The following is a 15,180-nucleotide window of genomic DNA, read 5'->3' as shown; positions in this document are numbered from 1 at the left end:
AACTGCACAGTGCACTGCTCCCCCTCACACACTGCCACCTCTACACAATGCCATCTCTACTAACTGCACAGTGCACTTCTCCCCCTCACACACTGCCACCTCCACTAACTGCACAGTGCACTGCCCACTTACTGCCATTGCCACTAACTACACCGTGAACTGCTCCACCCCTTCACACACTGCCACCTCCACACACTGCCATCTCCACTAACTGCACAGTGCACTGCCCACTTACTGCCATTGCCACTAACTACATTGTGCACTGCTCCACCCCTTCACACAATGCCATCTCCACTAACTACACAGTGCACTGCTCCACCCCTCACACAGTGCCACCTCTACACACTGCCATCTCCACTAACTACACAGTGCACTGCCATCTCCACTAACTACACAGTGCACTGCCATCTCCACTAACTGCACAGTGCACTGCTCCACCCCGACACACTGCCACCTCCACACAATGCCATCTCTACTAACTGCACAGTGCACTGCTCCCCCTCACACACTGCCACCTCTACACAATGCCATCTCTACTAACTGCACAGTGCACTTCTCCCCCTCACACACTGCCACCTCCACTAACTGCACAGTGCACTGCCCACTTACTGCCATTGCCACTAACTACACCGTGAACTGCTCCACCCCTTCACACACTGCCACCTCCACACACTGCCATCTCCACTAACTGCACAGTGCACTGCCCACTTACTGCCATTGCCACTAACTACATTGTGCACTGCTCCACCCCTTCACACAATGCCATCTCCACTAACTACACAGTGCACTGCTCCACCCCTCACACAGTGCCACCTCTACACACTGCCATCTCCACTAACTACACAGTGCACTGCCATCTCCACTAACTACACAGCGCACTGCCCACCCACTGCCATCTCTACACAATGCACTGCTTGCCTTACCTACTGCCCCTCCGCACACGCTGCCATCTCCACTAACAGCACAGTGCCCTGCCCTCCACACACACCCACTGCCATCACCACTGGCCACACTGTACTCCTCTACCGCACACATACACTCTCTTTCTCACTCCCACTACCCCCCTCTCTATCCCTCTCCCATTTCCACTAACCACATTACCCTACCTGGTGCCCCTACACACACACACACTGCCATCTCCACTAACCACATTGTTCAGTGCTCACCCTATCTGATGACCCTACACACACACACTGCCATCTCCACTAACAACACAGTGCACTGCTTATAAGGACTACCAACCATGTAGGCAGGTGGAGATTACAAGCTCATCTCCACTTGGCTGATCGCTGGATCCTCTTTGAGTGGCCACTTTCTTTGGGGAAAATAGGGACTTCAGCCAGAGCTGGGAGCCACAAACTACCCACACACCAGGGATTCTTGCGGAGTTCTCATTTCTGAGATTCCGATCAGAAATTGGCTTTCCACGGCAGATATCAGTATTCTTTGGAAATGCCAGACATTTAAAGCCAATCACGAGAATCGGAAGAACGTGCGCCCTTACTCGGCAACCACGCGGGGCGCGCGAGTATGCAGAACAGGCAGATAACGTATCAATTGCGTTTTGCACGAGGGGGACTTTTACATTAGGGAGGGACAGCGTCGGGGTTTCGTTTACATTAGGGAAGGACAGCGCCGTTATCGCCGCGCTCAAGTCGCAACTACATGTTGCAGCATGCGCGATGGACTAAGTGGCCAATTTCGGGTCTGAAATTGGTCGAATTGTCGGTTGGGCGTGCACTTGGCGGCAATGATTTTCATTTGATTAAAATAATCAAATTGAATGGTTGATCGGTCGCCAAGTCACCTGATGTATGGCCACCTTAAAGTGAATGGGAACCGCATTTAAAACAATGAGACAGATACTTACCCAAGGAGAGGGAAGGCTCAGGGTCCTATAGAGCTTTCCGGCTCCTCTCCTGGTCCCCTCGTTCCGGTGCTGGCTCGCCCGGTAGCAGTATTTGACTAAATTAGTCAAATACTGCTTTACCCGGCCGAAGGAGGCTTCAGAAGTCTTCAGGGAGCCCGAGTGCTCCTGAAGAAGGGCGGCCCTGTACTGCGCCTGCGCAAGCACGCTCTCTTGCACGCTCACACCTGTGCAGTATGGAGCCGCACGTCTTCGGGAGGACACGGCTGCCTGCGCAGTAAGCTCTCGGTGACGCGAACGGGAGTGCGCAATATTCTTCTTGTTAGACGGCGGGGAATGGGTAATTGGAGGAGGATGGCGCGGGACATGACAGCTACAGGGGGCTGATAGAAGCCCCAGGTAAGTGTCAGAGAACCCCTTTAAGGCAGTGCTGGAAAATAATGGTGGGCACACTAAATACCCACCATTTTAAATTATTATGCAAATAAAATTTTTCTCTTTCCTAAATAGTTGATGCCAGGGATGCTCATCACGACTTCAGTGATTACGGAACGATTTGAGCAATCATGGGCTCGAAATCGTAATCTGTGATCAGCCGCGATCACAAATTCGGATTTCGAATGCATCCGTAATTTCATCCGCATTCCACCCGTAATCAAGGCTTATGGCCGTAATCACGAGTCGGAAATCCGTGATTACGTTAACGGTTAATAGCAAAGCCCCTGTACGTGGTAAAACACCAAATTTGAACAAGAGGAATACTTTTTTTCAAAAAGACCTTATAGTTTTTAAGAAAATCGATTTTAAAATGATAGTGCAGTGTGTGGGAAATGTTTCTCTGGCTGCCGACTTTAACAGTTAATAGCAAGGCCCCCTTACATACTAGAATTTGCAGGGTATGTATGGGAGGACAGTGGGTAGTGGGTACAAGAGGAAAAACATTTTTTCAAAAAGACCTCATGGTTTTAGGCTGGTTTCCCAGTGGGGCGTTAAAGTCCCACGTTACAGCAGCCAGTAACGCAGCCTAACTCACAGCACTGTAAAATCAATGTGCTGTTCACTGTGCACACGTTGCGTTACATAGTAACGCAGCACGTTTAAACAAAGTGCTGCATGCTGTACGTTATACTGGGCTAAGCAGCGTTAGACTGCTTGCACATGCTCAGTAATGTAGGAGGAGGAGGTCTCCCCTCCTCCTCCTCAGCGGCCAGCCACATGGCTAATTAATATTCACTGCACTGTGGAGACTCCTGGTAGGACTGTAGTGTTGTCTGGATCATGAACAAATCGTTCATTTGATCCGGATCTTTTTTGTGAGTCGAATCATCCAGATCATCACAATGAAAGATTCGGCTCACAGTGGATGTCTGTCTGGAAGAAATAGGAACATACAGAATGTACAGTGCAGGGAAAGTCCTGTCCTGCAAGTCATTTCACCCAGTCTGCTTCCCTAGTAAAATGATTCAAATGATTCGGTTCATAGATCCGGATCTTTTCAATGATCCGATTCAAATGATCCGAATCCTTAAAAAGATCCACTAACCTGGAGCAGCTGCTTTGAGAGCTGCATAACGCAGCTCAATTTAACGTCCAACTTCAACACCACCATGCGTTGCGTTAGGGGCACGTTTTGCGACCATAACGTCCCCTAAAACGCAACGTCTTGGTGGGAAAGTAGCCTTAAAGTTAGAGGGAAAAAATAGCAACCTATAGCAAAGTCACTGCGCTCTCTCCCCATGATTCCAACCTAAAACATGACTCCACCACCTCTTTGCTGACGTTGCAGCCTTGTTGGGACATGGTTGCTGTCTACCAATCCACCCATTTGGACTATGCATGCATTTGCATGGATCTTTGAAAAGTAGTCTTCATGTAGTTCTGGACCCACTGCAGAAGTTTCTTCTTGTGAGCAATGGTTATGGGTGGCCAAATGGAAGGTTTATGCACAATTACTGTTAGGACCAGCAGCTGCGGTGAGGGACATGCTGGGAGCTTGGGGCTGGAGGAAGCCCCTGGTAAGTAGCACTTATTTTATTCAATTTTCCCTGATAACTCCTTTAAAGGGACCTTGAGCAGTGCATTGAAATCAAAATCTGCACTTACCTGGGGCTTCCTCCAGCCCCTCGTAACCCACAAGTCCCCCGGAGTCCTCTGGGTCCCATCCATGGCGGCTCTGCTAAGCTGGCGACTTCGGCTGAGGTCATGAGCTATTGCGCCATCCGCGCACCCAACACTATCAACCGCCCTTCGCCATAAGCCTTTTGGGTATGCACGATTTACTTTTTTGAGAACCGCACATGCGCAGGAGGTTATCACAGGCAACAATCAGCTGCACCAACTAGACTTTTATACTGCACCAATCAGGAGATCTCCACCCAGAGGCCAGCCAATGAACGCCAAACCTGCCTCTAGTGATTGACTCGGGACCAGTCAACCACTTCCTGGTTTCGAGGTGGCACCAGAGAGCATACGCCGAGCATCTCTGTCGCCTGGCTATGCCAGAGGGAGTTTACCATGCGACGTTCAATGCCAAGCACATGGAGGGCTGCAAACTCATCCATACTTAGCGTGCGCATTCCCACAGGGAAGACATAGCAGCCGTGCGTGCCCTCTGCCACAGACAGACTAAGACTTTCCACAGGAGTGTGTGTGTACTCCAGCGCGGACATACTGCGCCGGCTACGCCGACCACTGCTTAGGACCGGGTCCTTCTTATGCTGAATGGAGACAGACACAGTCTCGTACAAGCGTTAACTTTTTCTCACTGCATAAACATCATTAAATTTGGAGTCTTCTATAGAGCTATTTGCCTATAAGGCATTACTTTATTATTTAGCATTTACATAGCACCAACTTCTTCCGTAGCGCTGTACAGTGTATACTGTCTTGTCACTTAAAGGTAATATCCGAGCTGCAAAAAAAATGACACCTACTTACCCGGGGCTTCCTCCAGCCCCTATCAGCTGTTATGTCCCTCGCCGCAGCTCTGCTTTCAACCACTGGCTCCCGGTCCCCTCCAGTGCAGAGGCCGGGTCGTCCTCTACTGCACCTGCGTGAACGCTGCTGTCAATCACTTGCACGTGGTGTGGCGTGTACTGCGCAGTCGCAGAACTGCTACACCTGCGAATTACACTCTACACCAGCCCTAAAATAAAATCACTTCAAAAATTGCGGAATATTGCTGTACAATGCTAAGAAATTTGTGAATAGTCATCTGCAATGGGCACCTGGCCTCAACTAAAATTAGTATCTTGTTGTCCATTCTCTGCCTGCTATGCTGAAGGCAGCTATTCAGTGAACAATACATAGTATGTTGTGAAATTCATTTAGAACACTAGGTGGTGGTATTGTATGACCTAAATCATTATACATGGCAAGGAAGAGGAGACAAGGAACTGCAACCATTTCCTGACAAATAACACCCAACATTGAGGGCCCGTTTCCACTAGAGCGAATCTGCATGCGTTTCCTGCATGCAGATTCGCATAGACAATACAAGTGGATGGGACTGTTTCCACTTGTCAGGGTTTCTGAGCGTTTTTCTTTGCAGAAAAAATCTGCACGGCAGAGCCATCATAATTCGCATACCGTATACCGCTATGCGATTCGCATACAATGTATTTAATAGGGAATTCGCATGCGGTTTTGGTAGGCGAATTTTCATGCGAATTCGCATGGAATCAATGGAAAAGCACACAGGCACTGCCATGGTTAAATTCGCATACATCGTCATCCATGCAAATTCGCGTGAAAATTCGCATATAACCGCATGTGAAATTTGCATCCGCATGCAAATTTTTCCCGCAGCGATTCCCACCGCACAAGTGGAAACGGGCCCTAACTGGACATGCCAGCAATTTGCCTACATCCTAACTATGAAATTATCATTTTGTCTGTGTGTAACAAAATACTTAATTATCTAAAGAAAATGGTGATACAGAATAATGTCTTAAACTCGCAAAATAAGGTTTACAAAATCTAAACAACAGCCATAGTTTCTCTGTAAATACAAATTTATAGTAAACTGCAAACAAAAGAGAAAGTGTTGTGTGCTCATGCCAGGTATCACCTGACTTATATACTGGCAGCCAAAATGTCTATTATCAAATTAAAGGGCACATCCTATGCATGTTGCATCTGCTTGCCAGAATATGCAGGGTGTTTAACTCACTGCTATACCCATTGGGGACGGGGCAAGTAATGCAATCGCCCCAGGCCCCGCACCGCGAGTACATCCATGCCCACCATGCTGGCCGCTCATCTAAAAGCCCCCTCAGGACGATTGAGACTCTTCCTAGTCAGCTCAGGTGCTGACCTAGTGCCGTACGTCCTTGATTGCATGCCTGCAGCCAGGAGCGCCCTGCGCATGACGGCACGGTTGATGTAATACGCTCCTGGACACAGGCTCGCGATCAAGGATGCAAGCCACCGGGTCAGCTCCAGCGCAAAGTACCGCTGACCCAGCCGACCAGGAAGAGCCTCAGTCTGAGGGGGGCTTTTTTTAGGTGAGTAGAGCCAGAGGGGGCTGGAGGGTATAACATAAACTGGACTCACCAGTCACAAGTGGTGTATCCAGTGGTGATGGGTGTGCTGACACTAATGTAGCCTGTAGTTTTCTGCAGGGCTGTGGAGTCGGAGTCGTGGAGTCGGAGTCGGGGCAATTTTGGGTGCCTGGAGTCTGAGTCGGGAAAAAATGCACCGACTCCTAATGAATTGAAACTGTAATTAAAATAGAAAATATGATAAAATGTTCTATTTCTCAGATAATAGTCATCATAAATAATTTATACATACAGTAATAGCTGTGCTTAGTTCACAAAAATGAAATAAACCAATCAAAATGAGTTACTTGTGCTGCTCCCCGTATTTTTAAAGTCAGATATACACATCTGATTGTGACTGTATATAGGATGTGTACACAGGAATCTCTTGTTGTCACGGACGGTTGCGGGGCCGCAGACGCGTCCTGGAACCGTCCGTGAAGAAAAAGCGATCGCACTCGATTCTCTGCATCGATTGCGCTTCAGATCAATAGAATCTGGATTGATTGTGTAGGAGCATCTGTCTTTTCTCAGCAGAGAGAAGACTTCAGCTTAACTGCAGGATGGCTCTTTTGATATGCTAATATGCTAATAAGCAGGAACAAACCCTTGAGTTCAGAAGGCTAATCTCCACAGGGGGGCCATAGAAAGCCAGCAGAAGCGGCTCCGACCAGGCCATATATGAATGTATGTGGGGTATGGTTTCTTGATGATTATATGGCAACCATACCTCGCACAGCTATAAAATTCATATCGTTTTGTTCGGTAAAATCTGGCCATCGTGCTGATATGAAATTCATTGTGAGGTATGACCCTTCTCAAGAACTGGACCCGCTGCCCTAGCCATGTCTGATGCCATATTAATCTGTATTTTCCGACAAGTATGAATCTGTTATCCCCCTAAATATAACGTGTATCGTTTGTGTGGTACGGCAGTTTGTAAGTTTAAAACCTAAAATTTCTCAGAGGGAATGAACTGTCATTGGTGGGTGACTCAGAGGGGGACCGGCATTGCCACACCCCCAAACCAGCTTCATCAAAAGCACATGGCTGGCAGGCGGGCCCTCATTCCTCCATTTTTCCACCTTCATGAACACACGGCCACCGTGAAGAACAAGTGGTGGCCATTTTGCTTGAACTTAGCTGAAACAAAGAACTCTGCGGAACTTGAAACCAAGGACTTGATGATTTTCCCACAAAAGGACATTTTCCATGAAACTAAATATTTTTTCTCCCTTTCTTTTATTTTTCATACTGGCTATTACTGTTTTAATAATTGTTGATTTTAATAATTGTCTGTATATATTAATTATTTATATTGCCGTGAATAAACGACTTTATCCAAGTCATTCACTGTTCCGCTACCCTGCTTCGCAGCCTCACAAACTAAACCAGACTTCTGAAGAGACGCTACTATTGTATTGTTGCTAGCTAGACAGAATACACCGTGTTTTAACCGTTTTTATTTGTAGATCTAGGTTCAGACAGTCAGCGGGCTCCTCTGTCCCCTGGTAACAAAGGTGGTGGCAGTTATACCCTGAACTAGTGTGTAAAGTGTATTTCCGTAACCCACAGGCTCCCTTGTGGTCAGGCTGCTGCAAAAAATTTCTGTTGGTTTCTGCGCAAAGATCGCGACCAAAGCTTGCATGGTCTGTGTGCTGAAACTGATTAGAAGGCAATTTGCGGTCTGACCACTAGGGCTCCAGTGACACTTATATATACAAAATAACATATTTGCTGTAAGAATAAAGCCTGATGTGTAGCTGTGTCACTAATAGAGATGGTCAATGAGATGGAAATAATTCTGCGTTGATTCTGATTTATGCAAATGTACGCACTCTCTTTGCTCATGAAATCAAATAATTTGATATGTTGTTAAAATTTCGTTTGGTGACTACGAATTAAATGGTACCTGAGAAGGATGAAAAGAAAACGTTTTATACATATCTGGGGCTTCTTCCAGCCCCCTTCAGGCTAATCAGTCCCTCGCTGTCCACCTCCACCACTTGGATCTTCTGCTATGAGTCCTGGTAATTCAGCCAGTCAGCGCAGTCTGGCCGCGCGCCGCTTCCACAGCCAGGAGCGATCTGCACCTGCGCAACAGTGCTGCGCAGGTGTAGTACGCTCCCGGCGGCGGAGTGTGTGCATGCGCACTATGCCAGACTGGCTCAAGTACCTGGACTCATAGCAGAAGATCCAGGTGGTGGAGGAGGACAACGAGGGACTGATTATCCTGAAGGCGGCTGGAGGAAGCCCCAGGTATGTATAAAACTTTAATTTCATCTGTCTCAGGTTTACTTTGTTACACAGTAGTACTATACTCTACATATGCACTCTCCACAGAGCTGCAGGGAATCCACTGCGAATGCTGTGCACATTGAACACAGAGGTGTTGTCTATCACCCATAAACCTGGTTCAGATTGTGCATGAAGAATGTGTAATAGAAGAAGACTCTCCTTATTCCCCTGCAGAGTACCTGCACATCACTCTTACATGTACCCACAGTTACATTGCCTAGGGCCTGATAGATGTTCTTTGTTCCGGCCTGTACCTTTTACAAGTACTCTTACCAAGGACTAGTTTTAGTCTAAGACTAAAGGGAATAAATATGGCAGTCTCCATATACTTCTAACTTTAGTTGTCTTTTAAAATTCATAAAGCGTAAGCAGTTAAGAGACAAATTTCATGTTACATACTTTCAATCAATACTGTAGGAAATAGAGGTGTAGAAAACGCTGGCACTGCAGTTAGTGGACTCCTGAATAGGTGGGAGGGGGAGGAGATGGCTCAAACCACACAGTCGGGTACGGATAGGTGAATCCCCAGCGTGCTCAGGCAGCAGTGTGTCTGCATCAGTAAGGAAGGAAAGAGAGCGCCGGCACTGCTGTCAAACACAATTTATTGCTCCAAAGAAAGCAACATGTAAATACATGCATGCATAATAACATCGTGGTAGGAACACATACCCTGAGGTGGATTGTTGTGGCGTGGTGGTGGGTGCAGAGGGAAGGAGAGCCTGACGGCCGTTTCGCGCTATGCGCTTCTACGGAGGCCACCCATCACCACGCCACAACAATCCACCTCAGGGTATGTGTTCCTACCACGATGTTATTATGCATGCATGTATTTACATGTTGCTTTCTTTGGAGCAATAAATTGTGTTTGACAGCAGTGCCGGCGCTCTCTTTCCTTCCTTACTGATACTTTCAATCAACAAGATTATAATATGCAAATTAGAGGAGTCGGAGTCGGTGGAATCCTAAACCGAGGAATCGGAGTCGGTGGATTTTTGGACCGACTCCACAGCCCTGGTTTTCTGACTCCAGCAGCTGGATCAGCAGAAGAAACAGAGGCTATCTAGTTTGTTAATTTTGTGTGCAAAATGTTTCTGAATCATTAATTCAGTTGGTTAAAGGCCACTAAGTCAATATAAGAATAAATACAATACGTAATGTATTCAAATGGCAGATGGTAGTACCAATGTTTTAGCAAATCAAATGTAAACTTTTGTTTTTATAACATCTTTTAAATTACTCTCCCTTTGCAAGTGCTATCTAGATGATTGTACATTCCAGATGACATCTGCACAACCTCAAGTGACAGGTGATGCTAATCTACCACTGTTGACAATTTTCATCATAGCTAACTCCAAATCACTGGTAGAAAACAAAAATAAAATAAACTGCCAATACAAACTAGAAAAAGCTCCCAGTAAGCAGATTATTATATTTTTTTGCAAACATGACAGACTTTCTCTTTAAACACAATATGAAACAACCCTGTTTCAGACTTCTTTATCTTAGCAGTCCATGCCACAAATTTCCATAGCTCAAGAGACTAGGGCTTGGACCAGAGCAGTGGAATACCCAAGCAGCTTGGAGTGACCCAAAACTACTAGGAAAGTTTAGAGGTTTAGAGGTTAAAACAGAGACAGAAAATCCTTCCTACTAAAAAGCAATGCTTATTATGATTTGCCTTCAAAAAATAAAGAATTTGCGGTAATTGAGGGAGCAACTGTGGTTATCCACAATGCACCGCTAACTGAATATGCACATTTTGGCTTTCTATACACCAGCAGTTCTGGATATAAGCCTGGCTTCAGGGGGGTAGTAAGAGATAATTTGCATATTCAGTAGTGGTGCATTGTGGATAACCGGTTGTTCAATTAAAGCTGAATTTTCGCAAATATCTTCTGTTTTAGGCCTCTTTTCCGCGAACTGTTGAGCCGTGTGCTCAGCAAGCAGTTACCAGTCAGCAGTTACCAGGCAGCAACAAGCAGTTACCAAGCAGCAGTGAGCAGTTGTGAGAGTTTGAGAGGCATTTCACTGCCTGTCAACAGTTCGTGGAAAAGATTCCTCTAAGGAATCATCAGGCAAAAAAAAAAAAAAAATCAGGCTTACTAACCTGGGGCTTTCTTCAGCCCCTTGCAGCCGACTGTTCCACGCTGACCACTTCACTCTCCGCCGCCAACCCGGGCTCCCTGCATACTGTTCAGGCTGACCTCAAAGCCGTCCTTACTGCAGCTGCGTGAAGTGCCGCTGTCAATCATGGTCACGTGGTCCGCGGCGCAGGCGCAGTAGTTATCCCTTTTTATTATTAAATCAAACCAGCCAACTACTCCCAAAAGGTGTTCTAGCGTGAGCCAAAACCAGAATTTGCATAAACTGAGAACAAAGCAAGATCTTGATTTTGACAACTCTCATACACTTTTCTAAGTAAATCATTTGTGAATTAAAATCAAGCCTGACTAAAATACAGTAAATTGTTTTATTTCATAGAAAAAAAAAATTGACGTTAATCTCCCTATGTTGGTAATTTTCAGCAGATGTGGCATTTAAGAAAAACTATAGCCTAGCTTGGAAATGTGTGGAGAGAAGCTCAGTGCTGAGGCTACTTGCAGGGTACTTAGGTTGCTCATCTAACATGCCTTGGGGAAGGTCTGAGACAAGAGCCTCCAGCTGTTTACACAAAGCATTGCTTGCTTCAAGCAAGTGGCTTCCCATCAACCTTGGTCAGCTTGGGATTTCAAGGCAAAAGATGTGGACATTACCTCAAATCTGGTGCTTCCACTGATGTGAGGTGTCCAGCTTGGAACTGACCCATGGCTGGCAAATATAAGTCCAATAACTGAGGGGATGATTTCATAACTCAATTCAGACTACTCTCTCTTCACTTTTGCACCATTACAAAGGAAAAGACAGATATGTTTCAAAAACAATCATGGTTGTTTTTCCACATCCTCACTGCTCATTATGGTTCACATCTTCATATAAGCTGGCATTGAAAATCTTGAGCTTTATAGACAATCCAATTGTAAAATGTTATAATTTTGGCAAACGCAACATTTGATAGGCCGCAGTACTTTTTTATTTTTAAATCAAACCAGCCAACTACTCCCAAAAGGTGTTCTAGCGTGAGCCAAAACCAGAATTTGCATAAACTGGGAAAAAAGCAAGATCTTGATTTTGACAACTCTCATACACTTTTCTAAGTAAATTATTTGTGAAATGATATCAAGCCTGACTAAAATACAGTAAATTGTTTTATTTCGTATACAAAAAAATTGACATTAATCTCCCTATGTTGGAAATTTTCAGCAGATGTGGCATGTAAGAAAAACTATAGCCTAGCTTGGAAATGTGTGGAGAGAAGCTCAGTGCTGAGGCTACTTTCAGGGCACTCAGGTTGCTCATCTAACATTCCTTGGGAAAGGTCTGAGACAAGAGCCTCCAACTGCTTACACAAAGCATTGCTTGCTTCAAGCAAGTGGGTTCCCATCAACCTTGGTCAGCTTGGGCCTTCAAGGCAAAAGATGTGGACATCACCTCAAATCTGGTGGTTCCATTGATGTGAGGTGTCCAGCTTGGAACTGACCCATGGCTGGCAAATATAAGTCCAATAACTGAGGGGATGATTTCCTAACTCAATTCAGACTACTCTCTCTTCGCTTTTGCATAGTTCTAAAGGAAAAGAAAGATATGTTTAAAAAACAATCATGGTTATTTTTACACATCCTCACTGCTCATAATGGTTCACATCTTCATATATGCTGGCATTGAAAATCTTGAGCTTTATTGACAATCCAATTGTAAAATGTTATAATTTTGGCAAATGCAACATTTGATAAACTGCAGTACTTTTATTTTTAAATCAAACCAGCCAACTACTCCCAAAAAGTGTTCTAGCATGAGCCAAAACCAGAATTTGCATAAACTGAGAAAAAAGCAAGATCTTGATTTTGACAACTCTCATACACTTTTCTAAGTAAATCATTTGTGAAATAAAATCAAGCCTGACTAAAATACAGTAAATTGTTTTATTTCGTGTACAAAAAAAAACTTGACGTTAATCTCCCTATGTTGTTAATTTTCAGCAGATGTGGCATTTAAGAAAAACTATAGCCTAATTTGGACTTGTGTGGAGAGAAGCTCAGTCCTGAGGCTACTTGCAGGGCACCTAGGTTGCTCATCCAACATGCCTTGGGGAAGGTCTGAGACAAGAGCCTCCAACTGCTTACATAAAGCATTGCTTGCTTCAAGCAAGTGGGTTCCCATCAACCTTGGTCAGTATGGGTCTTCACGGCAAAAGATGTGGACATCACCTCAAATCTGGTGGTTCCACTGATGTGAGATGTCCAGCTTGGAACTGTCCCATGGCTGGCAAATATAAGTCCAATAACTGAGGGGATGATTTCCTAACTCAATTCAGACGTATCATTCTTCTCTTTTGCATAGTTCTCAAGGAAAAGACAGATATGTTTCAAAAAACAATCATGGTTGTTTTTACACATCCTCAATGCTCATAATGGTTCACATCTTCATATATGCTGGCATTGAAAATATTGAGCTTTGGGGGCGGCACCTGGAAACCGAGCGGGACAGACGCATGGCTCCTTAGCTCCGGCTAAATCAGCCTTCTGAGCACCTCATACCCGGTCAGACCCTACCAAAACTAGCTCACCCGGACCTCTAAGATCTAGGCTATCCAGCTATGGGTCCCAAGAAGCAAAATGCGGACTCTGAGGGACAAATCGCGGAGATCTTTAACCGCAGAAACAAAGGCACGAACTCCCAAGATGGCGCCAGCTTAAGAGAAGAAGGCCTGCAGACGCCAGGCCAACAGAATCTACCTAAAGATATGGCGACTAAGGCTGATCTCAACCAACTCTTTACTAACCTATGGCGACTAAGGCTGATCTCAACCAACTCTTTACTAACCTAGAGAAGCTCATCAAGTCCACTAACTCAGAGACTGTCCGCGAGATCCGTACAGAAATTTCATCGCTGGGTGACAGAATACACGATCTGGAGAAGGGTCTTGACGGAGTAAGAGCACATGGCAAGCAGACAGAGGCCGATGTAACGGCCTTAAAAGCGGAGGTAGCTGCCTTGAAAGAAGCTAAGGAGGACAGCGAGAATCGCGACAGGAGGTGTAACTTGAGGATCCGTGGGGTCCCGGAATCTGAGGAGGAGATTCATTCTTACCTGTCAGAACTGTTTCATATAGTGGCTTCCTCCCTGGAAGAAGAAGACCTGAGGATGGACAGGGCCCACAGAGCTCTAAGGCCCATATCGCAAGATGGCATCCCGCCAAGAGACATCATCACTCGGCTGCACTATTACAGCTCTAAAGAAACCATCCTGCTAGCTTCCAGAGACATACCCGAGATAAACTTTAGAGGAGCCAGGATTCAAATCTTCCCAGACCTATCTCCAACCACGCTGAAGAAGCGCAAAGACATGAAGCCACTCACCACCGTCCTGATAAAACACAAGATAAGATACCGCTGGGGATTCCCCTTCAAGCTGACGATTCTACACAACGGTAAACAGCTCTCCCTGAGTGACCCAGACGACATCAACAATATCCTGGCAAAACTAGGGTTACAGCATGAAGCTCCACCACCACCGACCTTACAGTCACAAGTGGAGAGGATCCCCCCACCGGAACCTGAATGGACCACTGTGGCCCCGCGCAGAGACTCGAGATCTCCTCAGACCTCGGCTCCAGCTTCTCCCACTCCTTCTTCATCGAACTCAGAGGGCACAGCTGGGTGAGACCTTTCCATCTTTTGATCCCCACTGTTTACCTTTCCTCCTGCTGTAAATCACTCACGGCGCATAGTCGTCTGCCTTAGACAAGGCTGCCACATGCCGTAACTTATCGTGACAATGCCCTATCTATACCTTTACGCCTGTTATGATCGCTTCTGCAGCGTTTACTGCTGACTGCAGTGGTATTGCAAACCAAGCAGTTCTAATGTCATTACATGCATTTGCTTGCATAGTTTGGTTTGCACTTAAACTAGTTGCTGATTCCATCTGCAGTCGCTCTGAAGTTAATGACAGTTTAATATGCTTTTGTGTAAACAAACATTGTCTGCTGCAGTGGAGGGGCGGTCCCTTTCCTGCAGGCTGCATATCATTGTCTGCCTTTTCCTGCTATCAGCCTGTGATTAATTACCATTCACTTGTGTGGGAATCTGCAGGTCTGCTCCCATTGGATGACCTCAGTATAAAGAACTGCTTCCTGCAATGCCTCATGGGCTATCATAGTCTCAGATTGTATCTGTTACTCTGCTCGTGCCCCACCTCGTTCCTGGTCCGTGTGGACTGCGCTGACTCCTGCGAAGGGGTCAGCGAGTCCTCCTAGTTCTGCTCTTGTTCTAGAAGTTGCTACTTGCTTGTCTTGTGTCATATATTGGTTCATCGCCAATATATACGCATACTTGCGCATTTTGTTATTTTCCTTGTATTCGGGTTACGTTAATA

The sequence above is a fragment of the Hyperolius riggenbachi genome, chromosome 1 (genome assembly GCF_040937935.1).
Source record: "Hyperolius riggenbachi isolate aHypRig1 chromosome 1, aHypRig1.pri, whole genome shotgun sequence".
Taxonomy (NCBI): domain Eukaryota; kingdom Metazoa; phylum Chordata; class Amphibia; order Anura; family Hyperoliidae; genus Hyperolius; species Hyperolius riggenbachi.
Note: the sequence above shows the minus strand (reverse complement) of the source record.